Consider the following 26,441-nt stretch of genomic DNA (forward strand, 5'->3'; position numbering starts at 1 on the left):
CTGCATATCTCTGAGCTCATCAACTATTTGATGTGACTCTCCTTTTACCTGAGTTTTTTTAAATAAAAGAGATTTTGACTTATCTGTGGGCCCAGCACCTAGGTGATGGAACTGTCTTCTGCCTGCAGATGAGACAGTGACTTATTTCTTGGACCAGTACACTAGTGATGTAATTTTCCTGCCTGATTTCTGCACACAGATTTCACTGTGACATATCCTTGGTCCCATCACCTATATGATTTGATGGTCCTCTTTGTTCTGGGACCTCTCCACATGGGCATTGTGATATATCACTTGGCCCAGCAGGTAAGAAGACTCTTCTCTCATGCCTGGGCCTTGCCCACTAAGGTAATTGTGACATATAGCTGGGCTCGGCCTCTAGGTTATGTGAATCTCCTCTTTTTCCTGAGCCCCTGTCTTAGTCCAATTTCACACTGCCATAAAGATACTACCTGAGACTGGGTAATTTATAAAGAAAAGAGGCTTGATTGACCCACAGTTACACATGGCTGGGGAGGCCTCAGGAAACTTACAATCATGGAGGAAGGCAAGGAGAAAGCAAGGCACATCTTACATGGTGGCAGGAGAGAGAGAGAGAGAGCCAGTCAGAGGGGAAAAGTCAAACACTTTTAAACCATTAGCTGTCATGAGAACTCACTCACTATCCATGAGAACAGCATGAAAGAAACTGACCCATGATCCAATCACCTCACACTAGGGGTCCCTTCCTTGACACGTGGGGATTACAATTAGAGATGAGATTTAGGTGGGGACACAGTGCCAAATCATATTATTCTGCCTCTTGCCCCTCCCAAATCTCATGATTTTCTCACATTTTAAAACATAAACATGCCTCCCCAGCAGTCCTCAAAGTCTTAAGTTATTTCAGCATTAACTCAGAGTTTCATCTGAGAAAAAGCAAGTCTCTTCCACCTATGAGCCTGTAAAATCAAAAAGCAAGTTAGTTACTTTCAAGATAAAATGAGAGTACAGACATTGAGGAAATGTTCCTGTTTCAAATGGGAGAAATTTGTCAAAACAAAGTGGCTACAGGTCCCATGGAAGCTCAAAATCCAGCAGGGCAGTCGTTAAAACTTAAAGCTTCAAAATCATCTTCTTTGACTCCAAGTCACACATCTATGGAACACTGATGAAATAAGTGGGCTCCCAAGGCCTCGGGCAGCTCCACTTCTGTGACTCTGCAGGTTACAGCCCCCATGGCTGCTTTCATGGCCTGGTGTTGAGTGCCTGTGTTGTTTCTAAGCACACAGTGAAAGCTGTTGGAGCATCTACCCAAGCTGTTGATGGATCTACCATTCTGGGGTCTGGAGGATGGTGGCCCTGTTCTAACAGCTCCACTAGGCAGTGCCTCAGTGCAGGCTCTGTGTTGGGGCTCTAATCCTAAATTTCCTCTCTGCATTGCCTTAGTAGTTGTTCTCCATGATGGCTCCACCCCTGCAAAAGACTTATGTCTGGACATTCAGGTGTTTTATACATCCTCTAAAATCTAGACAAAAGTTACCAAATCTCAACTTTTGTCTTCTGGGCACCCACAGGCCCAAGACCACATGGAAGCCACCAAATCTTGGGGCTTGCACTCTCTGAAGCAATTGTCTGAGCTGCAAGTTGGCTCCTTTTAGCGATGGCTGGAGGTGGAGCAGCAGAGACACAGGGCACGAAGTCTTAAAGCTGCACAGAGCGGAAGAAGCCTGGGCCCCACTCAAGAAACTATTTTTGACTCCTAGCCCTCCAGGCCTTTGATAGGAGCAGCTGCTGTAAAGATATCTGAAACGTCCTGGAGATATTTTTCCCATTATCCTGGCTATTAACGTTTTGTTCCTTGCTACTTATGCAAATTTCTGCAGCCAGCTTGAATTTCTCTCCAGAAAATATATTTTTTTCTTTTTTTTTCTTTCTTGAGATGGAGTCTCACCCTGTCACCCAGGCTGGAGTGCAGTGATATGATCTCAGCTCACTGAAACCTTTGCCTCCCAGGTTCAAGTGATTGTTGTGCCTCAGTCTCCCAAGTAGCTGGGATTACAGGCATGTGCCACTACACACAGCTACATTTTGTAATTTTAGTAGACACAGGATTCTGCCATGTTGACCAGGCTGGTCTCAAACTCCTTGCCTCAAGTGATGTGCTTGGCCTCCCAAAATGCTGAGATTATAGGCATGAGCAACCATGCCTGGCTGGGTTTTTAATTTCTACTGCATGGTCAGGCTACAAATTTTCCAAGATTTTATGTTCTACTTTCATTTTAAACATAAGTTCCAATTTTAAATTACCTCTCTCAAGTTCAAAGTTCCACAGATCTTTAGGGAGGAGGCAAAATGCTGCCAGTCTCTTAGCTAAAGCATAGCAAGAATGACCTTTGCCTCAGTTCTCAGTAAGTTCCCCATCTCCACCTGAGACCACCTCAGCCAGGATTTCATCATCAATATCACTATAAGCATTTTGGTCAAAAAACATTGAAAACCTCTCTGGGAAGTTCCAAACTTTCTCACATCTTCCTGTCTTCTTGTGAGCTCTCCATACTTCCAACCTCTGCCTGTTACCTAGTTCCAAATTTGCTTCCATATTTTCAGGTTATCTTTATAGCAGTACCCCACTCTGTTGGTACCAATTATCTGTATTAGACCAATTTTACACTGCTATAAATATACCACCTGAGACTGGGTAATTTATAAAGGAAAAGGGTTTAACTGACTTACAGTGTCACATAGCTGCAGAGGCCTCAGGAAACTTACAATCATGGCAGAAGGTGAAGGGGAAGCAAGGCACGTCTTACATGGCAGAAGGAGAGAAAGCCAGTGAGGGGAGAACTTCCAAACACTTTTAAGCTATCAGATCTCATAACTCACTCACTATCATGAGAAGAGCATGTGGGGAGCCACCTTCATGATCCAATCACCTCTCATCAGGTCCCTTCCTTGACATATGGGGATTACATTTCAAGATAAGATTTGGGTAAAGGCACAGAATCAAACCATATCAGCCTCTCACTTAGGTGATGTGACTCTATTTCTTTGGCCCTTAACTCAGGCAATATTGGGACATAAGACTGTATTCAGCCCCTATGTCATGTGACTCTCTTCCCCTTCCTGGACTCCACATGTATCATGTATTGTTACATATTTCTGGGTTCAACACCTAGATGATTCAACCCAGTAGTATCTTTTCATTTATCACTGATATTACATGACTCTTTCCATCACATAATGGGTCCTGAGTCTTGCCAAATAAAGGCATTGTGATATTTCACTTAATCCTAGCACGTAGGTGATGTAGCACTTTTCTTTTGTCTGAGACTTGCATATTTTTGGTAGTGTAATATATCACTTGGCCCAACACCTAGAATATAGGAGGTTTCTGCGAGGGCCCTGCCTACAGGGGGCCTGTGACATATTTCTCCTGGCTGTGGAACCCAGTACCTAAGAAATGTACCTCTTCTGCCTGCAGTTTGCCAATAAGAAATGTTATGACATATTGATGGCTCCAGCAACCATGTGATATATCTCTCCTGCTCCGGCCTCATCAAAAGAGAGCATTGTGACATACTCCTGAGCCAAGCACACAGATGATGTTATTCTGCTGCCTGTGCCCTGCTTTCAGGAGTGGATTGCAATGTAACACTGGCTGAATACCCAGGTTAATGACACTCTTGCCTGGTCCCTGTTCTCAGGGAAGACTGTAATATACCCCTGGCCCAATATCCAGGTAATATGACTCTCCTGCTCACTTACTACCCACAGTTGTGTTTGTGACCTATATCTTGGCTAAGCTCACAGGCGTAATGATGACTCTCATACTTCAAACCAGTAAATAGAAGAGAAACTGTCTCTTGTTATTAGGCACAGGGAAATGGGTAGGATGCTGGGTCTCCTCTGCACAAATGTTATAGAGGTATTCCACTCTTTTAAATATGGAATAAAGCTCCTCAGTGGCACAGAGTGTTTTGGCACCCAGGTGAGACTGTGTTTTCTGCATGCACACTTTTCAACCACTGTGAATGTCACCTTCACACATAGACAGAGCCCACTTCTGAGGTCCTGAATTAATACATGAATGACTTGTGTACTTATACCCAACATACTGAAAGTGCTTACTCTCATACCTAAAACCAGGACATGTGCAGAATTGTTAATCTTTTTACTGAACCTCCCTGTATGTGTGATTGGGACATATGCCTTTGAAAAACATTGAAGTAATTTGACTCTTGTTCTTTGGCCCAGCCTTCAGATGGGATTGTTACATATAGCCGAACCGGCACCCACGTGACTCTTTTCTCCTGTCTTGAGCTGCACACAGGGGGCATTGTGACATAACACTGGGTCTTGAACACAGGTTATATAAGACTCCTTTTCTATTTTGGTACATTTTGAGATGGAGTTTCGTTCTTGTTGTCCAGCTGCAGTGCAATGGCATGATCTCGGCTCACCACAACCTCTGCCTCACAGGTTCAAGCGATTCTCCTCCCTCAGCCTCCTGAGTAGCTGGGATTACAGGCATGTGCCACTGCACCTGGCTAATTTTGTATTTTTAGCAGAGATGGGTTTTATCCATGTTGGTCAGGCTGGTCTCCACCTCCTGACTTCAGGTGATCCGCTCACCATGGCCTCCCAAAGTGCTGGGATTACAGACTTGAGCCACCACACCCGGCCGTCTTGGTATTTTTTACAGAGGGCATTGTAACATATTGCTGGGCCCCACACTAAGTTTTATGTGAATATTTTGTGGCCTGGCACACTTACTGTGACACATGGCTGAGTCAAACACGCAGGTGATGTAACTATTCTGCCTGAGCCCTCTTTACAGGGAGCACTGCGACATATCTCTGTGTCTGTTACCCCTGGGATAAGACTCTCTTCTGCCTGATTCCTGCTCACAAACAGAATTGTGACATTTTTGCTGGACCCAGCCCCTAGCTTATGTGGCTCTATTCTCCTGCCTTGATGCTGCCCATAGGGGGCATTTTGACATACTTCTCAGCCATGCACCCAGGTTATGTGAGCCTTTCTGTGCCCTGCCCATGTGGGCAATTGTGACATGTTGCCGAGTCCTATACCCAGGTGATGCTACTCTCCTGTCTGGTCCTTGCCTACAGGGAACATTGTGACATATCTCTTTGCCAATCACCCAGGTAATGTGACTCTCTCGCCTGGGCCAGGGGAACAGGGGTATTGTCACATATCTCTGTGTCCATCACTCAGGACTCTTTTCCTGTCTGGTGTCTGCTCACAGAAGAGATTTTTACCTATCACTGAGTTCAGCACTTAGCTGATGTGACTCTTCTCTCCTTCCTAGGTTCTGCCCACAGGGAAGATTGTGGCGAATTACTGAGCCCAATACCTAGATGAAGGTACACTTTTTTCTAGGCCATGCCCCGTGAAGACATTGTTGCATATTTCTTTGTCTAGCACCAAGCTGATGTGAGTCTCTGCCTTGACCCTACACACAGGAAGCATTGCAAAATATCTCTGTGCCCATCAACTATTTGATGTGACCCTTATCTCTTATTTTGACTCTTTCTTTTTTTTTTTTTTTTGAGACGGAGTCTTGCTCTGTTGCCCAGGCTGGAGTGCAGTGGCGCAATCTCGGCTCGCTGCAAGCTCCGCCTCCCGGGTTCACGCCATTCTCCTGCCTCAGCCTCTCCGAGTAGCTGGGACTACAGGCGCCTGCCACCACGCCCGGCTAATTTTTTGTATTTTTAGTAGAGACGGGGTTTCACCGTGGTCTCGATCTTCTGACCTCGTGATCCGCCCCCCTTGGCCTCCCAAAGTGCTGGGATTACAAGCGTGAGCCACTGCGCCCGGCCTTGACTCTTTCTTTAGGAGATATTCTAACATATTTTTTTGGGCTAGCAGTGAGGGATTGTGACTCTCTTCTTCAGCTTGGTTCATGCTCACAGAAGGGAGGGTGACTTATTGCTAAACCCCTTCACACAATGGGCACATCACACAAACAGATGTGTCACAATGACCTCTGTCAACAGGGGTCGTGGTGACATATATTCAGGACAGTATTCTAGATAATGTGACTCTCCTCTTCTTCCTGGTACTTGTCTGCAGTGATGATTGTGACATATAGATTGGTACAGTACATAAGTGATGTGAGTCTCTTTTCATGAGCACAGACTCAGGATGTGAGTCTGTGCTTTGCCCATTGAAGATATTATTTCATATAGCTGGTTCCTGACCTTGATTTTGTGACTTTCCTCTTTTTCCTGAGTTCTACCTGCGGTAGGCATTGTGACATATCTCTGGGACCCTCAACTAGGTGAGGTAGCCCTCAGGCATGGGTCCTCCTTTCATTGGGCATTGTGACACATTTCTGGACCGAGTACTTAGGTGATGTTACTCTCCTCAATTGCTTTTACGCTGCCACGACAGATGGTGATGTTTTGCTGTTCCAGACACCTCAGTAATGTGACTCTTCTCTTTGGGCTATGCCCTGCATTCATTGCATATTGTGACATATTGCTGGGCCTAACACCTAGGTGATGTGACTCTCCTGAATGGCCCCTGCCTACAGGTGTATTATGAAAGATATTTTCACTAATCATCTAGGTGATGTAACATTCCTCTTCTGCCATGGCCTCAACAAAAGTGGGAATTGCTATATATGACCGGACTCAGCATCTAGGTGATGTGACTCCTTTTTTACCTGTTCATAAGATATATTGGGTATTGTGACATGTCAGTGGGCCCAACACCTAGGGGATAGAAGGCTCCTGCCTCAGCCCTGCCCAGAGGGGGCCTTGTAACCTTCTCTGCATCCAAAACCTAAAAAATGCTGCTCTCCTATTCTGCCTACACCAACCAACAGAAAAATTTGTGACACATTACTAGGCTCAGGTGACTTGCTTCTCTTGCCTGGGCCTTGCCAACAGAAAGCATGGTGAAATGTGGAAAGCACCAGCACACAGGTGATGTTATTGTGTTTCCCGTGCCCTGCTTTCAAGAGGAAATTTTAACATATCACTGGCCAAGCACCCAGGTGCTCTGTCTCTCTTACTTGGTCCCTATTTCCAGGAAATATTGTGACATATTTCTGGCCCAGCAAACAAGTGGTGTGACTCTTCTGCTCCCTACTTATTTACAGATAAAATTGTAGTATATATTATGGCCCAGGTAAGAGGTACAACAATGACTCTCATACCTTGAACAGCTAATAAAAGAGATACTGTCTCTCATAGCCAATCATAAGAAAAAAGGTAAGAAACTTAGTCTTTTCTTTGTACTAATTTCATAAAGAATGACCACTCTCTTGCATTTTGTAAAAATCCCGCTGATCGCACAGACAGAAACATTACAGGGCCCAGCACATACATGGGATTGTGTTTTCTGTGTGTACAACTCACCAACCATTAGGATTGTCACCCTCACATATAGACAGAGCTCACTGGTGGTGATTTGAATTCCACACATGGAGTAAGTCTACAGTTGAATTTGTGACTGTTATACATGAATATCTGGCCACAGTTGGAGTGGTGACTCATTTCTAAACCCAGTTCATAAGAAGGTAAGGGCTTTCCAATCTGGTCCCAGCCAGTTAGAGAGATATTGACTCTCATAGCTGTGCTTAGCAAACTAGTGATGGGTCTCTCCTGACTGGGGTTTGCCCACATAGAAAATTGTGACATATCGCTGGGCTCAGGACCCAGGTGATGTGACTCTGCTGCCTGTTCCCGACATTCAAGAGAGGATTGTAACATATCCCTGGCCAAGAACTCAGGTGATTTGGCTCTCTTGCCTCGTTCCTGCCCTCAGAGAAGATTGTGACATATCTTCAGCCCAAAACCCAGGGAACATGACTTCCCCGCTTGCTCCGTATTCAGAGGAGAAATTATTACATATATCTTGGCCCAGCTCACAGGTGTGATGATGATTCTCATACCTCAAACAAGCCAGTAGAATAGATACTGTTTCTCATTGCTAGGCTTAGAAAAACTGGTAAAATACCTGTCTCTTTGTATGAAGGTCATAGAGAACTACCACAAACTTGTATATGGAATAAAGCCCTTAAGTGGTACAGAGAGTGTCATCACATGTCCCAAAACAAAGGGGATATTGTGTTTCTTGTATGCACACCCAGCCAGCTGTTAGGATTGTCACCCTAACACCTGGATACCACCCATTGCTGAGGTCTTTTGTCTCACATGCACATACAATCTACAGTTTGATTCCTGACTGTCATATGTAAACACCTGTCCAAATTTGGGATGGTGGCTCATTTCTAGACCCAGCTTATAGACAAGTGAGGACTCTCCTGTCTGGGCCCAGTTAATTTGAGAAATATTGACTTTTCTACCTGGGCTTAGGGAACAGTACAAAGGTCTCAGGGCAAATCATGGCTCTCATTCCTATTCTACAATGATCTTGGGTAGTATAGAGAATGTCCTAACAGGGTTCAGCACACTGGTGAGATTGTGACAGTGATATCCACACCCAGCTGACAGTAAAAATTGACATCTTTCCTCATGAATACAGCCCACTGTTGAGGCGTTGAATCTCATAAACAAAGGCAGTGGAAAATTAAAACATTGTCTCTTGTTGGTAGACCCAATCCACAGGTGGATTGGTTACTCTCAGATCAAAATTCAGCACAGTTGTGAGGCCATCATTCCAGTAAGAAAACAGAATTCACAGAAAAAATTGAGGCTTCCATGCACAAATTCAGCCCACTACTGAGATTGTGACTCACTTACTTAGACCCAACATATAGGAAGTGTTGACCCTTATACCTAGAATTGGGACATGTGAAAGATTGTTCATCTCTTTCTCAGACTTTCCTGAGGTGTGATTCTGACATATTCCTTTATTTGGCATCTGAGTGATATGACTCTTGCCATGGCCTAGCCCACAGATGGAATTGTGATGTGTTGCTGTACCCAGCACCTAGGTGATGTGACTCAATTTTTCTGCCTTGGCACTGTCCATAAAAGGTATTTTGACATATCTCTGGGCTGTGTACCCAGGTTACATGACCCTCCTCCTGCCTGTGCCCTGTCCACAAATTATGAAATATTACTGGGTCCAACACCCAGGGATGTAACTCTCATGCATAGGCCCTGCCAACAGGGGGCATTGTGACAAATCTTTGTGCCAATAACCCAGGTTATGTGACTCTATTTTTTTGTCTGGCCTCTGCTCACAGGGGGCATTATGACATATTGCTGGACTCAGCATCCAACTGATGTGAATCTCCTTTCTAGTTTTTGCCCACAGGGGAGATTGTGACATATCATTGGGCCTCAAACTAACGTGATGTTACACTTTCATTTTTGAACTGTACTCAGAAGGCGTTGTGACATATTCCTGGGAAGACCACCAAGGTTATGTGAGTCTCCTGCTTGCACTTTGCTCACAAACGGCATTGTAACATATCTTTAGACCTATCAACTATTTGATGTGATTTATTTTTTTAAAGTGAAAGCAAGTTTATTAGAGAAGTAAATAAACAAAAGAGTATCTACTCCATAGACAGAGAGGCCCCGAGGGCCGCTCATTGGCTCTTTTTATGGTTATTTCTTGATTACATACTAAGCAAGGGATGGATTATTTGTGAGTTTTCCAGGAAAGGGATGGGCAGCTTCCAGAAATCAGGGTGCCTCCCCTTTTTATACCATATAGGATACCTGCTTAACATCGCCATGAGATTTGTAAAGTGTCATGATGCTGTTGGGAGTGTCTTTTAGCATACTGATGCATTACCTTTAATGTATAAAGAGCAGTGAGGACTACCAGAGGTTACTTTCATTGCAATTTTTCTTTTCATGGGTTTTTGCTGTCTTTTGTACTGCATCCTCTTTCACCAGAAAGATCTTTGTGAATGGTACCTTGTGCTGACCTCTTGTCTTATCCTGTGACATAGAATGCCTAATGTTCTGGGAGTACAGGAATTGGGTTAATTTCTTTCTTTTTGAGGTCTCAAGATAACTTGGGACTGTTGGGCCTGTCAGAAAGTGACATTCCTTACTTACCACAGGTCAGGAACCCTGCACAGGGACTTTGTAGAGAAGGTAGAAGGCCAATTTTCCCAAAGGGCTTTTACTGGCTCTAAAAAGCAAGTATGATTTCTCAAAGAAAAGACCATTACTCCAGTTAAAGCCTTGGTAAAATAACCTGTGTCTCCTATTGTGCGCTGTTGCAAATGAAAACATGCTTATTGCACTTATGCAAATAACTATATTGCCATAAATTAAGAATACTCACCAATATCTTTGCACATTCTGGAGAAATCAGGGAGAGAGAAACAAATACGCTCCAAATTATGTTTACAGGAGTCTATTTTCCTCAATTGTTAAAAGCTGTAAATAGCTCAAAAGTGCTGTTGACTCTGAAAAACAAAGGATCCACAACATTTTAAGCAAAAAGCCAAAAAATATTACTTCCGTCTTTTATTAGTGCAGTTCATGCAGTAAACTCTTGTTCTCTTTGATATTTATTAGCTTTCCATGGGAGTCTTGAAAGTTTTTCTCCTGTTCTAATTTTGCAGTCTTCAAAGTTATCAGAAATTTGCATTTAAAACACACATCAATGTTCCATAGCCGACTATAAATCACTTTTTAAAAGGATTAAAACAAGACAACAATTGTCTGTGGGTGACAAAAAAGTCTTAGAACAGCCATTATTAAAACCACAATTGACGGCCAGGTACAATGGCTCATGCCTGTAATCTCAGTACTTTGGGAGGCTGAGGTGGGTGGATCACCTGAGGTTGGGAGTTCGAGACCAGCCTGACCAACCTGGAAAAACCCTGTCTCTACTAAAAATACAAAATCAGCCAGGCATGACGGTGCATGCCTGTATTCCCAGCTACTTGGGAGGCTGAGGCAGGAGAATCTCTTGAACCCAGGAGGCAGAGGTTTCAGTGAGCCAAGATCGTGTCATTGAACTCCAGCCCAGGCAACAAGAGTGAAACTCCATCTCAAACAAAACAAAACAAGACAAAACAAACAAACAAAAACCACAATTGACTAGAAATATTGGTTATTCTTGTGGAATAAAAAATTTTACATAACAATTATAACTATTAGTAACATACTATACACTAAGTCATATCAGACTTACAGGAGTATTCCATAATTTTAGAACACTCACCAATGACATATTTATACAAAAACAACCCCAAGAAAGCCAAATATCATTTCATGTTTGACAATACATTCTATATAACTTTTATACCAAATAAATTGAATATGTCATTTTTGGACTTTAGGTGACCTAATATCTAAAAGATTAGTTAGGTCAGAAAAGACAAAACTTATAATTTAATTTTGGAAAGTTTTTCAAATAGCAAAAGTTTAAAACATTTTACATTATAAAATCAAATCCCAGGTCCCCCTATGTCATTCATTTAGCCAAAACAGTAACTTTTCTTTTTAAAAAAATTTTTAAAAGCCAGAAACGTTTACTTATTAATAGAGGAAAGACTTAGATTTCCAAACAATCTGTCTCTTGTCTTTTTGCTATAGTTTATTCAAAAGACAAACCTAAATCTTTCATTTTTTAAATATAACATGAATATCTTGTTCAAGAGTGAAAGCCTATATTTCACCTTTTTTTTTAAAAGAAAATATATGCTTTTATTTTTCCGTGATTACAAACACAACTGAATATCAAATGCACAAAGTAAGAATTATACGGGGAAAAAAATCAGATATGTTCATATATATATATCACCTTTTCAAGGCTATTTCCATCCAGAATAACCTTGGTTTGCCAGGGCCAATAGAAAGAAGTCACAAAATCGCCTTTAGTCAAACTTGTGTGTTTGCTTTCTTCTATAATTCCAATACCTCCACCATCAACAACTTGAGATAGCTGCCAAGGTGTTATATAATCAGTGCCAGTGTCTTCATTCATTCTACAATGAAGGCTGTCACTTCACACCTGGAAGGTTGCACAGCGGCCAGGCAGAGGCGCTCCTCACTTCCCAGACGGGATGGCCGGGCAGAGGCCCTCCTCACTTCCCAGGGTGGCCAGGCAAGGCACTCCTCACTTCCCAGACAGGGCTGCCAGGCAGAGGCGCCCCTCACTTCCCAGATAGGGGGGCCGGGCAGAGGCACTCCTCACGTCCCAGACGGGGTGGCTGGACAGAGACGCTCCTCACTTCCCAGACGGGGCGGTGGCTGGGCAGAGGTGCTCCTCAGTTCCCAGACGGGGCGGCCAGGCAGAGGCCCTCCTCACTTCCCAGACAATGGGCGGCCAGGCAGAGGCGCTCCTCACATCCCAGATGATGAGCGGCCAGGCAGAGACTCTCCTCACTTCCTAGACGGGGTGGCGGCCAGGCAGAGGCTGTAATCTTAGCACTTTGGGAGGCCAAAGCAGGCAGCTGGGAGGTGGAGGTTGTAGCAGGTCGAGATCACACCACTGCACTCCAGCCTGGGCAACATTGAGCATTGAGCAAGCGAGACTCCGTCTGTAATCCCAGCACTTCGGGAGGCCGAGGGGGGCAGATCACTCGAGGTCAGGAGTTGGAGACCAGCCTGGCCAACAGGGCGAAACCCTGTCTCCACCAAAAATACAAAACCAGCCAGGCGTGGAGGCGTGAGCCTGCAATCCCAGGTATTTGGCAGGCCGAGGCAGGAGAATCACGGGAGCCCGAGGCAGGGAGGCTGCAGTGAGCCGAGATTATGCCGCTGCACTCCAGCCTGGGCAACAGAGGGAGACCATCTCGAAGGAAGGAAGGAAGGAAGGAAGGAAGGAAGGAAGGAAGGAAGGAAGACTTCACCTTTGTGTTAGTATACTAATGATGCCAAACCCAGTTCTTAATAAAACCTTATATACAAACATATGAAATCTTAATTAGTTTGACTATAAGGTAAGATTCTCAGAAATCTTTTAAAACCCTTTAAAATGTTTGTTAAAGAACAAATCTGTGTTCTAAGAAAAATCTGCTGTGCTCTTATTCTAATGTTCAATTTATGGAAAAACTGAATAACATCTATTTAACTTTAGCCAGTATGTTCACACACAGAATTTTTTATGAGATTAATTTTTTAGAAAACTTCCAGAACTTGTTCAGACCTTCAGGTTTATTCTAATTTTAAACAACCCTTTAGGTCTCTAACCTAGGCCCCCAAATTAACATTCTTATGCCTTTTTTTAATCTTAAGCTGAAAGCATATTCTATTTTTCTTACACACCTTGCATGTAAAGCTGTTTTTATTTCCCAAAGATTACTTATGTCACATGAACTAAAAGGCATTCACACATGGACACAGTGCACTGGTGAGGTCTTCAACCTCATAAGTGGATGCAGTTCAGTTGGAATTTTGACTGTCATATGTGAACTTCCAGCCACAATTGGGAGGTTGACTCATCTCTAAACCCAGCTCATAGACAGTTGAGAAATCTTCTATCTGAACCAAATCTACTGAAGAGATGTTGACTCTCATGAATGAGGTTAGGGCTACAGGTACAATCAAGGGTGCATGCCAGTACGAAGGTCTCAGAGCAGATTTTGACTTTCATGCATACCATATAAATCCCTTGAATGGTAGAGAGAGTGTGCCCACAAGGCCCAGCACACAGGTAACATTGTGATACTCTTATGCACAGATGGTCAATAGTAAAGCTTGTCATTTTTCCACATGAATACAGTCCACTGTTGAGGTTCTGAATCTCCCACCCAGAGGCAGTGGAAAGTTGGAGAATTAGGTCTCATACATGGATCTGATCCATAGGTGAGTTGGTGACTCTCAAAGACTCCCCACAGCTGTCAGGCTGTGACTTCGCTAAGGGAACACAGTTTTCAGTAGAGATTTAGTCTCTTGTGTACAAATTCAGTCCCTTGTTGAGACTGTGACTCATGCACTTAGACCAAACCTACAGGTGTTGTCTCTCATACCTGGAACTGGAACGTATGTAGGATTAATGTCATCCCTGGACCTTCCTATAGGTGTCAATCTGATGTATGCCTCTGCCCAGAATCTGAGTGATTTGACTCTCCTGCATGGGTCCAGCCTTCAACAGAGATTATGACATATCACTTGGTCCAGCACTTAGCTGATGTAACCTATTCTCCTGCCTTGGCTCTGCCCACAGAAGGCATTGTGATGCATTGCCAGGCCCTGCACCCAGGTTATGTGATTTCTGCCTGTGCCCTGACCACATTGGCTATTTTGACATACTGCACTGTCCAATACCCAGGTGATATTACTTTTCTGCCTGGGCCTTTCTGACAGGGGACATCATAAAATATCTCTGTGCCCATCACCTATGTGTTTTGACTTTCTTCTCCTGCATGGTTTCTGCTCACAGGAGGAATTGGGATGTGTCCCTGGGCTCGGCACCCAGTTGATGTGACTCTTCCTTTTTTTTTCTATGTTCTGCTCACACAAAAGATATTGACATATTGCTGGGCCCAACACCAAGGAGATGTTACTCTTTCATTTTGGCCCTACCCTCAGAAGGCGGGGCGACATATTGCTGGGCACAAAGCAAAATAGATTTGAGTCCCTTGCCTGGACCCCTTTACAGGGGGCATTGTGATATATCTCTGGGTCCATTGACCATTTGATCTGAGTCTTCTCTTTTCCTGGAATTTGATTATATTATGCACTGTGATACATCTCTGGGCCCATTGAATATTTGATCTGAGTCTTCTCTCTTTCCTGGGCTTTGCCTATAGTAGACATTGTGATATATCTCTGGGCTCTGCACCCAGCTAATTTGACTTGCCTCTTCTGCCTGGGCCATGACTACAGATAAGAGTGATTTATCAGTACCCAGCACACAAGTGATGTGGTTCTTCTGCCTGCTCTCTGCCCACAGGCATCATCGATACATACCTGTGGTCCCAAAATGCAGATAATGTGACTCTTTTTCTGGGTCGGAGGGGACTTGTCCACCGTGGGGATTTTGACATATTGCTTGGCACAGCATTTATGTTATTTGACTCTCCTCTCATGCTTAGGCTCTACCCACTGGGGTAATTGTGACATATATCTGGCTGCAGCCCCTAGGTTTTGTGGCTCTCCTCTTTTTCATGATTCCTACTCATATCATGCATTGTGACATATCTCTGGTTTTCTCACCTAGGTTATGTGACTTTCTTGTCTTTGCCCTTCCATCAGAGGGTATTGTGACATATTGCTGGTCCATTATGTAGGTGATGTGTCTGTCTTTGCCTGCCTGTGCACCACCCAAAATGGACATTGTGACACATCTCTGAACCAATTTCCTACATAATGTGCCTCTTCACTGCTGCCTGAGAAATGCCCCCAAAGGGGACTGTGACATGTCTCTGGGCCCAGCACCTGAATGTTGTGACTCTCCTGCCTGGACTCTACCTAGAGAAAATATTATGATATGTCACTGGGCCCTGCACATAAATGATGTTACTCCCCTGCCTGGGCCTTGCTTATAGAGGGGATTGAGATATTTTCCGGGTGAAGAATTCAGGTGACGTCACTCTCATTTCTCAGCCTTTCCTGCAGGTAAGATTGTGACATATTACTCAGCCCAGCACACAGATGAAATTTTTCCTCTTGTATGCAAACCCAGCCAAAAGGTGCTATTGTCACCATAACACATGAATAAAGACCACTGTTGAGGTCCTGAATCTTATATATGAACACATCAACAGTTGGAATTGTGACTGTCATATGTATATCTTGCCATAAGTGGGATGGTGACTCATTTCTGGACTCAGCTCACAGGAATGGTGATGACTCATACCTGGACCAAGCCAATAAGAGAGATTTTGACTCTGGTAGCTAGGCTTAGGGGTCTGGGTCTTTTACTTGTAGGAAGGCAACAAAAGATTATGAAACTTACACATATGGTATAAAGCTCTTGGGGAATACAGAGTGTCATTACAGGGCCCAGTCCACAGGTGGGATTGTAACTCTCCTATACGCACTTAGCCAACAGTTTGAATTGCCACCCTGACATGTAGACCAAGCCCATTGCTGAGGTGCTGAATCTCACACATAAACCTATTCCACCATTGAAATTGTTCGTGTCATATGTGGATTCAGCCACAGGTTGGATGATGACAAATTTCTGAACCCAACTCATTTGCACAATGAACCCAGCCAACGGAAGATGTGTTGATTCTTAGGCTTAGGGCAAGAAGTAAGGTTTTGTGTTTCTCACTTGTATGAAAGTCACAGAAAATTTTCAAACTCACTTATATTGTATAATGCCCTCAGGTTGTAAAGAGAGTGTCATTACGTAACTCAGCACAAAGTGGAGATTGTGACTCTCAAGTGCACACTGAGCCAAGAGTAAAAATTATCATAGACACACATAGACAGAACCCACTGATGAGGTCCTGAATCTCACTCTCAGATGAGTCTACAGTTTGAATTTTTAATGTCATGTTTGGATCCAGCCACAGGTGGGAGAGTGACTCATATCTGAACCCAACTAAGAGACACAGTAATGACTTTCATGCCTGGATCCAGCCAATAATGAGAGGTGTTGACTGTCATACCTGGACTTAAGAAAAGAGGTAAGATCATGAGTTTATACCAGCACCAATGTCTCAAAGGGGATTGTGACTCTCGCCTAAACAATCTAAAGCCCTATGGAGGTAAAGAGAGTGTCATAAGAGGACCCAGAACACAGCTGAAATTGTGATTCTTATATGCACTTCCAGCCCACAGTAAAAAGTGTCACCCTCCCACATAAATAGAGACCACTGATGAGCTTCTGAATTTTACATCTGGATGCAGTTGAAAGCTGGAAATCTGATTCTCATATGTGCATTTTGTCCACAGGTAGATGATGACTCTAGGATCAGGGTTCATCACACCGGTGAGGCTTTGACTCTGATATCAGGACACAGCCTGCAGGTGTAATTGGGACTCTCATGAACAAATCTAGTCCATCATTGAGATTGTGACTCATGTACTTGGATGCAACTCACAGGAGGTGTTGTTGACTCTTTTACCTGAAGCTGCGACATGTGTGGAATTGTGAATCTTAGCTCTGGACCTTCCCACAAGTGTTGTGACATATACTTTTGCCAAGCACCTGAGTAATTTTACTTCCCTGCCTGGACCCAGCCCTCAGAGGGGATTGTGACAGATACCTGGGTCAAACACCTAGGTGATGTGACTCTCATGCTTGAGCCCTACCCACAGAGCGTGTTGTAAAATATCACTGGGCTCAGCACTTAGGTCATATGACTCTTATTTTCAGCCAGGGCCCTGCACACAGAGGGTATTGTGAGATATCCTGCCCACAGATTGTGAGATATCACTGAGCCCAGCACCTCCATGATGTGACTGTATGGCCTGGGCCCTGCTCACAGTAGGTATTGTGACATACCTCTGAACTCATTACCTAGGTGATGTGACTCTCCTCTTTTGCCCGCATTCTGCCCCCTCAAAATGGCCTGTGACATACCACAGGTCTTAGCACTTAGGTGATATGATTCTCTTCTTCTGCCTGGGCCCTGGACATAGGAGAGATTGAATCATTTTGCTGAGCCCAGATTGCAGGTGATGTGACCCTCTATCCTAGGCCCTGCCCACAGGAAGTATTGTGATATATCTCTGTGGCCATAATTTAGGTGCTGTGACTCTTCTATTCTCTCCAGGCCATGCCAGTTGAGGGAGATTGTGACATATCTTTGGACCAGCACAAAGGTAATTAAAAACTCCTGCCTAGGCCATTCCCATAGAAGGCATTGTGACATATCACTGGTCACAGCACACAGGTAATTTAATTCTCCTTCCTGGGCCCTGCCCATAGGGGATATTGTAACATATCTTTAGCCCAGCACTTAAAATATGTGACCATCCTAGCTGGTTTCTTTTCCACAGGTGAGAATTTTACATAAAACTGCACCCAGCACACAGGTGAAATTGTGACTCTTGTATGCTCATCAGCCAACAGTTATGAGTGTCATCATCGCACATGCACAGAGAACTCTGGTGAGGTCCTGAATCTTGTACACGGACACAGTCCACAGTTGGAATTTTGACTGTCACGTGTAAATCCAGCCACAGGTGTGATGTTGATCTATTTATGGAGTTAACTCACAGGCACAGTGATAACTCTCATAACTCGACCCAGCCAATAAAAGAGATGTTGACTCTTACAGCTAGGCTTAAGGAAACTAATAGGGTCCTGGGTCTCCTACCTGTATGAAAGTCACAGAAGATTATGACACTCATGCATATTGTGTAAAGCCCTCTGGTAGTACAGAGGTTCATTACAGGGCCCAGCACACAGGTGAGATTGTGACTTTGTTATGCAGACACCGCTGACAGTACCATCACCCTCACCTATAAACAGAGCCCACTGGTAAGGTCCTAAATTTCACACCCTGACACAGTTCACAGTTGGGATTGTGACTGTGATATTTCAATCTGATCACAGGTGAGATGGTGACTCATTTCTGGATCCAGCTTAGAAAACAGTGATGGCTCTTTCACATATTTGGCCTCAGCCAAATGGAGAGATGTTGACTCTGTTAACTAGGCTTAGGGCAGAACATAAGGTTCTGGGTCTCCTGCTTGCATAAAGGTAGCAGAGGATTATGACACTATGCATATTGTACAAAGTCCCCCATTGGTCCTGAGAGGGTCATAACAGGGTCTGGCACACAGGTGAGACTGTGACTCTGGTATGCACACAGGCAGAGTAAGGATTGTCAACCTCCTACATGGACACAGCCCACTGTTGAGATTCTCAATCTCACAACCAGAAGCAGTCAAAAATAGGAATTGTGACCCTCATAGGTGGATGTGGTCCACAGCTGAGATGATGACCTCAGACCAGGAGGCAGCACACCTAGAGGCTGTGACTCCTCTACCGAGATGCAATCTGCAGGTGTGATTGTGGCTCTCATGCACAAATCCGGTCCACCTTTGAGATTGTGACTCACTTACTGAGACCCAGTTCACAGGAGGAGTTCACTCTGATACATAGAGCTGGAACATGTGTGGGATTGTAAATCTTATCACTTAACCTTTCTGCAGGTGTGATGGTGATATACAGCTTTGCTGAGCACCTGAGTAATTTAACTCTCTTGCCTGAGCCCGGCATACAACTAACATATACCTGGGCCAAGCACCTAGGTAGTGTGACTATTTTTTGGGCTCTGCCACCAGGGATAATTGTTACTTATCACTAAGTTCAGAACCCAGTGATGTGACATTTCTCTACTGTCTTGGCCCTACCCACAAAACAAAATTATATCACTGGGCCCAGCACCTAGGTAATGTGCCTCTACTCTTTTTCCTGGGCCCTGTTCACAGTGGGCCTTGGGACATATACAAGAGCCCTGCTCAAAAGCATGATGATGACTCTCATACATAAACACAGCCAATAGAAGTAATTTCTTACTTACATAGTGAGGGGTAGGGCAACAAACAAGGTCTTGTGTCTTTTACTTGCACAAAGGTCACAGAGCATTTTTAGCTCACCCATATGTCATATAGTCCTAAGGTAGTAGAGAGTGCTGATACAAGGCTCACCTGAAAGTGAGATTGTGACTCTCCTATGCACACGTAGCTGACCATTAGAATCATCACATTCAAACATGGAGAGAGCCCACTGGTGACCTAAATTTTACATGCAGATGCAGTCTGCAGTTAGAGTTGTAACTGTCATGTATGCATTTGGCCACAGGTAGGATGGTGACTCATTATTGGACCCAGCTCACAGGCATGATGATGAATCTTACATCTGGAATCAGCAAAAAGAAGAGATATTCATTCACGTAGCTAGACTTAGGGCAAACGGTAAGGTCCTTGTTCCCCTACTTGTATGAAGGTCACAGAAGATTAAAGGCCTTGGGTGGTACAGGGAGTGTCATAGCAGGACCCAGCACACAGGTGAGATTCTGGCGCTCTTAAACACACCCAGCCAGCAGTTAGGATTGTCACCCTCAAACAGGAACAGAGCCTACTGGTGAGGTCTAGAATATAAAGTGGAAACACTGTCCACAATTGAAATTATGAATGTCATATGTGGATCTGGCCACAAGTTAGATGTTGACACATTTTTGAACCCAGCTCACAGTCACAGGGATGACTCTCATACCTGGACCCAGCCAACAGGAGATATGTTGACTCTCAGGCTTAGGGCAATGGGTAAGATCATGAGCTTATATCAGCACTAAGGTCTTATAAGAAATTTCAATTCTTATGCATACTGTATAAAGCCCTGGAGTGGTATGGATTGTGTCATAACAGGGCTCAGCACAAGTGGGATTGAGATCCTTGTACGCACATGCAGGCAAGAGTAACAATTGTCACCCTCTCACATGGACACAGCCCACTATTGAAGTTCTGAATCTCACATTCAGGGGTATTCAAAAGTTGGAACTGTGATTCTCATAGGTGGATTTGATTCACAGTTAGGATGGTGACAGGTAGGATACAGTTAGGATTGTATCCTCAGGCCAAAATTTATCACACCTATGAGGCAGTGACTGCCCCCACTGAAACACTGTCCAGAGTTGGGGTTGGCTTTCTCAGGCACTGATCCAGTCTATGGTTAAAAATGTGATTCAGGTTCTTGAACACAACTCACAGGAGTAGTTGACTCTCATACCTGAAGGTGGGACAAGTGCGAGATTGTAAATCTTATGTCTGGACCTTCCCGCGGGGTGATTGTTACATATATCTTTGGCAGAGAACTGATGAATTTTGCTCTCCTGCAGAAGCCCATTCTATGGTTGAGATTTTGACATACACCTTGGCCAAGTACCTAGAATATGTGATGCTCCTGCCTGGGCTCTGCCCTCAAGGGGGATTGTGACATATCTCCGGGCCATATATGTAGGTTATGTGCCTCTCCAATCCTGCCTAGGCTGCTCCCAAAAAAGGCATTGTGACATGCCTGAACCCATCACCTAGATGATTTGACTCTTTTTTTTTTCCCCTGGGCCCCGCCCTCAGTGGGGATTGTGACATGTCACTGGGCCCATCATTTCAGTGATATGACTTTTGTGTTCTGCTTTGACCCTCCTTGCAGGAGGATTGTGACATATAACTAGGCCCAGCACCTGGGTGACGTGACTCTCATTACCTGCCTGTGTTCTGCCAACAGAATAGATTGTAACATACAGCTGGGCCAGGCACCCCGGTGATGTGACTCCTGCCTACAGTGGCCATTGTGACACATCTTCTTTCTGGGTCCTCTTTATGAGTGGGATTGTAACAAATCTTTGGCCAAGCACCAAAGTGATGTGACTCTCTTGTTTGGTTTATGTTCACAGGAGGTATTGTGACATATATCTAGGCCAAGTTTAGAGGCGTAATGATAGCCCTCATACATGTACACAGTCGATGGGGGAGATTTGGCCTCTATTTTCTAGGATTAGGGCAATGGGTAAGGTTCTGGGTGAAGAAGCATAAGGTTCATAAGGATGAAGCATAAGGGTGAAGAAAGGTCACATAAGATTATGACACTCAATCATATTCTCTAAAGCCCTTGTGTGACATTTAGAGTTTAGTTACAGGATCCAGTACCCAGGTGAAATTATTACTGTCATAGACAAACCCAGCTGACAATTAGGATTGTCACCCTCACACATGGACAGAGCCACTGGTGAGGTCCTGAATCTCACAGGCACAGTCCACATTTGGAATTGTGACTTTCGTATGTGTACTAGGACAGTTGATATGGTGACTTATTTTTGGAGCCAGCTTACAAGCACTGTGATGACTGTCATAAAAATATCTGACCAATAAGAGAGATGTTGACACATACCTGATAATAGAACAATGGGTACAATCATTGTTTCACACCAGCCTGAAGATCTCAAAGCAGATTGTGACTGTCACTCATACCACATAAAGTCCTTGGGTGGTACAGAGAGTGTCCTAACAGAACCCCAGGACACAGGTGAAATTGTGGCTTTCTTATGCACACTCAGCCAACAGTAAACATTGTCACCTTCCCACATGGAAACCATCCACTGTTGAGGCTGTGAATCTCACATGTGCAGGTAGTCAAAAGTTGGAATTGTGACTCTCATGAATACATCTCGTCCACAGGTAAGATAGTGACTCAAAGACCAGGATTCAGCATGCCTGTGAGGCTGTGACTCATACACTGAGAAATCTGCATTTAGAATTGTTGCTCTCATGCAGGGATACAGTCCACTATGAAGACTGTGACTCATGTAATTAGACCCAACTCACAGGATGTCTTGACTCTCATACCTGGAGCCAGAAAATGTGTGAAAGTTTAAATTTTATTTCTGGATCTTTTGCTGGTGTATTTGCAATATATACCTTTGTCCAGCGCCTGAATTATTTGGCCCTCTTGCCGGGGAAAAGCCCACAGGTGGAATTGTGCCATATACCTGAGCTCTCCATGGAAGGTATTTTACTCTCCTGCATAGGTCCTCAGGGGAGACTGTGATACCTCACTGGGCCCATCACCTAGGTTAGATGATTACCTTCTTTTGCCTGGGCCCTGCCAACACAGAGAGTTGTGGCATATAACTGGATACATCACTTAAGTAATGTGACTCTCCTTTTCTTCTTGGGCCCTGTACACAGGGTGGATTATGACATATTACTGTCATAATACTGTGCCCCGCACACAGGTAATGTAACTTTTCTAACTGAACCCTGCCCACAAGAGGCATTGTGACATACTGTTAGGACCAGTTCCCAGGTTATGTGACTTTACTGCCATGGCCCTGCCCAGAGAGTGGATATTTACATCTTTTTGGTCCAGCATTCAGGTAATCTGATTATCTTGCCTGTTCCATTCTCACAGGTTAAATTTCAACCTATGTGTTTTTCCTAGCTCACAGGTATTATGTCCACACTCATATAGAAAACAAGACATTAGGAGTGATTTTGACTCTCTTAGCTAGATTTTGACCAGTGGGTAAAGTCCAAAGTCTCCTACATTTAGAAGGGTAACAGAAGTTGATAAAATGTATGCATATTCTATAAATACTTTGAGTAAGACAGACAGTATAATAAGGGCCCAGCACACAGTGAGATTGTGACTCTCATAGGCATACCAAGCCTACAATTAGGATCATCACTTCCAAACATGACAGTAGCACACTCGTGAGGTCCTGAACCTCACATGCAGGTGCAGTCCACAGTTAAAATTCTGGTTGTCGTATGTGGATCTGAGAACAGCTTGAATAGTGACGGATTTCCAGACTCAGCTCAAAGGCACGGACTTGCATACCCAGACCTAGCCATAGGAGATATGTTGACTCTCATAGGTAGCCTTAAAACAATGGGAAAGGTCCTGGGCTTTCTATTTGTATGAAGGTCACAAAAGATTACAAAACTCACGCATTTTGTATGACCCCTTGGGTTGTACAGAGAGTGTCATAACAGATCCCAGCACAAAGTTAAAATTGTGATTCTCATAGGCATACCCAGCCAACAGTGAGGAGTGTCACTCTCACACATCAACAGAGACCACTGACTAGGTCCTGTATATGGCATGAGGATGCAGTCCACGGTTGAAATTGTGTTGTTCACACTCGGCCATCACTGGGTGCTGGGTTCATGATATATGCTTTTTGTAAAAATTTATAAAGCTGTTATTGTATAATATATGTGATTTTTATGTGTGTAGAATTAGAAACATAATTTTTGATTTTTCTATTTATCTCTTATGTTTCTTCCACAATCAATTTTTGTCACATATTTTCTGGAAAATAGATAATTTCATCTAAATTTTCAAGTTTAATGTCATGACATTAAAAAAATTATGTTTGAATCTTGAATGTATATCTAAATATCCTCTTTTGTCTTTTGTAAAATTTTTACTCCTCTTGAAATAGTTTATCTACTTTATTATTACATTCAAAGAACAGCACTGATTTTACTCACATGTTATTATCCCTGAGTAACAAATGAGTCAGAGAAGTCGAGAAACCTGCCCAAGGTTACACAGGTACTCTGAGCCTGCTCTTCTAACCATTGAACACACAGCGTCATCCAGGAAACACACATGCAATACTATTTCTAAAGGTCCATAAAATCGCATATACACATGCAAATCTGTGTAAAGATAAAATGAACTTATACAGTGTTTACCTGCAGAAAAGTCACTGGTTGAGGGTGTAGAAGGTCACATGGAAGAAGCCTTCTCTGTTTTTACTGTTGTTTTGTTGTTTTTGTAGAGATAAGGCCTTGCTATATTGTCTAGGCTGATCTCAATCTCCTCGGCTCAAGCAATTCGCCTGCTTCAGACTCCCAATGTGCTCTCTGTCATATTTTTAAAAGTACTTATTGGGCCACGTGTGCTGGCTCATGCCTGTAATCACAACATTTTGGGAGGCCAAGGGGAAAACATTGTTTGAGTTCAGGCGTTTAAGGCAAGCCTGGAAAACGTAGTGAGACCTCATCTCAACTAAAAATAGAAAAAAATAGCTGGGCATGGTGGCTCACGCCTGTAATCTCATCACTTTGGGAGGCTTTTTCTTCAAAGATTAAAAACAAATCTTGGTGTCTGGCAGCCAGGCACAGCCAGGTAAGGTGAGGGCAGGAGGCAGAAACTTGCAATCCATGGGCTGTGTTAGCTTTTTCAACATTATTTTTCTCCCCAACTACACAGAAAATTTCTTCGGTGTTTGATCTTACGCATCTTTGAATCCAAACATCTCATTCTTTGCCTTATATATATTAAAAATGTATTCACAGTTCATAAAACATAATCAATCTATCAAAAATATTCCAAACAAAAACATTCTCTTTATATAACCGAATAATGCACCTTAATTCCTTACAATTTGTGTTGAGAATTACTAGTATTATGATCTTTTCTAACATGTATCAAGTACTTTTAGATGTTTAGCATTTGTGATATATTATAAAAACCTTCTCAATATTAACCTGGGACTCCAAAGAATATGTATGGCCCAAACAGTTGTTTTCTTCCCAGCACCAAGGAATGGCACACAAGGTTGTCTTCAAGTTGAGGACAGGTCATAAAGAAAAATTTTTAAAAAGAGAAAAAAAAGTCTGCAAACTTGTTTCTACACATTGGTCTTAGAGGCATTTCTCCATCAATTATGTTAATTCTGAATGTACCATATTACCTGAAGTTGTACAAATAATTGCTTCAAATTGTAGAATCCCCAGGAAACAGAAAGAAGCAAAAGTAAATGCTCCCAAAGAAACTCACATCTATTCCACACCTTGATGAACCTTGCAAACAATTTTCCATTATGTGCCATGACTAGCAAGCAAGCAAATATGACAAAGTTCACAATAAATAAGATTGTGTGAAAGACACCAGAAAAAAAACATAACAGAAACAAATCTGCAAAGACATCCAATATTAGAATTATTGGACACAAAAAATCAAAAACAACTATACTTACCATATCTAAAAAAGGTAAATTAAAGTATCTGCAGGAAAGAAGAAACCGTATATTCTAAAAATAAGTTGTAAAATGAATAATACAATAACTAAAATAAAGCTAACCACATTTGAACTTATGTGTACAAGACAGAACCAGTAAACTAGATGCTAGATCAGTAGAAATTAACACATATGCAACAAATATCAGTCTCAGAAAAATGTCTGGTAAGTATTCTAAGCATTCAAAATTTAAAACTGAAAAGCATAAGGTTGATATTATTTAACCTTTCTAAAAATTAGAATAGGTAAAAATACTGCATGACTCAATTCCTGAGTTAACATCAAAGCTTGATAGAGACAAAACAAGGACAACGATAGACAATCTCATTCATAAAGACAATTTTTTTTTTTTTGAGACTGTGTCTCACTCTGATGCCCTGGCTGGAGTGCAGTGGCCCAATCTCGACTCACTGAAACCTCTGCTTCCCGGGTTCAAGCAATTCTCCTGCCTCAGCCTCCTGAGTAGCTGGGATTACAGGCATATGCCAGCATGCCTGGCTAATTTTTGTATTTTTAGTAGAGACAAGGTTTTACCATGTTGGTCAGGCTGGTCTTGAACTCCTGACATCATGATGCACCCACCTTGGTCTTCCAAAGTGCTGGGACTATAGGCATGAACCATTGCACCCAGTCAAGACAAAAATTTTTTAAACCAATTACAAACAAAGTGTCTCTTTCTCGGTATAAAATGAATAAAACCGTTAATAAGTTTATCTCAAGAGTACAGGATAAGTTAAACATTGTATAATCTACATGTCTACATAAAATAGGCACAGAATAAGAGCTTGGTAACTAGAAATAAAAGAGTATTTTATTTTATTTTCTAAATATACAAGGTATTTCAAATAAAGTACAGCAAATGTACATAACTACTGAAAGCTTGTCTTTTAATGTCATAAACATAATAATTATGTTGGTGTTCAACATTTTTATTAAACATTGCATCCATGGTTTCAGCCAACAGGTTAAAATGAGAAATCAGTTATACAATTATACTGGAAAAGCAGAACTAGTCAATAAACTAATAGCTAAACTATTTGTTCTACCTAGGTAGATTGGATCCTTGCAAAGCAACTAACACAAAAATTGTTATGTGTATCGAGGATTTAAAA

At 43.0% G+C, this 26,441-nt stretch overlaps 1 long non-coding RNA gene across 1 annotated transcript in view; it reads left to right on the forward strand.

Annotated features, from left to right (window-relative positions):
- Nucleotides 1–17,119, forward strand: part of LOC129459435 (uncharacterized) — a 31,248-nt gene extending 14,129 nt beyond the window's left edge. The window contains exons 2-5 of the long non-coding RNA XR_008649977.2: nt 200–306; nt 3,464–3,652; nt 16,349–16,468; nt 16,737–17,119. This is a non-coding gene — a long non-coding RNA (uncharacterized lncRNA). The remainder of the gene's footprint in view (nt 1–199; nt 307–3,463; nt 3,653–16,348; nt 16,469–16,736) is intronic.
- Nucleotides 17,120–26,441: the final 9,322 nt, after the last annotated feature.

The sequence above is a fragment of the Symphalangus syndactylus genome, chromosome 13 (genome assembly GCF_028878055.3).
Source record: "Symphalangus syndactylus isolate Jambi chromosome 13, NHGRI_mSymSyn1-v2.1_pri, whole genome shotgun sequence".
Lineage (NCBI taxonomy): Eukaryota > Metazoa > Chordata > Mammalia > Primates > Hylobatidae > Symphalangus > Symphalangus syndactylus.